Consider the following 1,199-nt stretch of genomic DNA (forward strand, 5'->3'; position numbering starts at 1 on the left):
GGAGTGGAAATAGCCACAGCTTTGGCAGCGGAGTCTGCCAGAGCATTCCCACGTGTAACATCATCATAAGGGTTCTGGTGAGCTTGGCATTTAATAATAGCAACAGCAGAAGGTAACTGTAAAGCATTTAACAAGGCATTTACATATTGACCATTACTAATTTTGGCATCTCCTGATGTGAGGAAGCCTCTTTGCTTCCAAAGTTGACCATAATCATGTACAATACCAAAGGCATAGTGAGAATCAGTGTATTAACAGAGGTACCAGAGGCTAGGCTGCAAGCCCTGATAAAGGCCACAAGCTCAGCAACTTGAGTTGAATACACATTGGGCAAGTGATGGCTTTCTATAACATCATATTGGGAACATACTGCATATCCTCCAACAAGAGAACCTTTTGAGTTTCTTTGACATGATCCATCAACATAAAATACTAGATTTGGGTTTTGCAAGGGGGTGTCCTTTAGATCATTGCGGGGCATTGTTAGGTGGGCAGTAACAGCAATACAATCGTGAGGTTCACCATCTGAAGGAGTAGAAGGAGTAGGCAACAGGGAGGCAGGGTTTAAAACAGGGCATCTAGTTAAAGTAATATTTCCAGCAGAAAGAAGCAAAATTTCATACTTAGTCAATATAGCATTTGAAAGTTGTTGAGTTTTAGTTTTTAGTAAAAGGGCTGCTACAGCGTGTGGGACAGCAACAGTAAGGGGAGAACCTAATACAAGGGTACAGGACAGTTCAACAGTAATAGCAGCTGCAGTTAGAGCATGAAGACATGGAGGAAGTCCAGCTGCAACTGGGTCAAGAGCAGAGCTATAATAAGCAATGGGATGATGCTTGCCTCCATGTGCTTGAGTGAGCACAGCAAGTGCAAATCCATCTTCTTCGTGACAAAAAAGAATAAAGGGCAAAAGCAGCTTCGGCTTCTGAAGTCCAGGGCAAAGGCTTAGGGGTATTAACAAGAGTCAGGTTTTTGACTATAGAGGCATAGCCAAGTATCCACTGGTGGCAGTAGCCAGCCATGCCTAGGAAAGTATGCATTTGGGACACAGTAGTTGGTCTAGGGATTTTAAGAATAACGTCTATCCTGGAAGAAGAAAGCAGTTGCTCTCCAGCAGAAATATCATGACCCAAATAGTGGACATGAGGGAGACAAAGTTGTAGCTTTTCTTTAGATGCCTTATGGCCTTTTAGGGAAAG

Source organism: Alligator sinensis, unplaced genomic scaffold (assembly GCF_000455745.1).
Source record: "Alligator sinensis unplaced genomic scaffold, ASM45574v1 scaffold454_1, whole genome shotgun sequence".
Taxonomy (NCBI): Eukaryota; Metazoa; Chordata; order Crocodylia; family Alligatoridae; genus Alligator; species Alligator sinensis.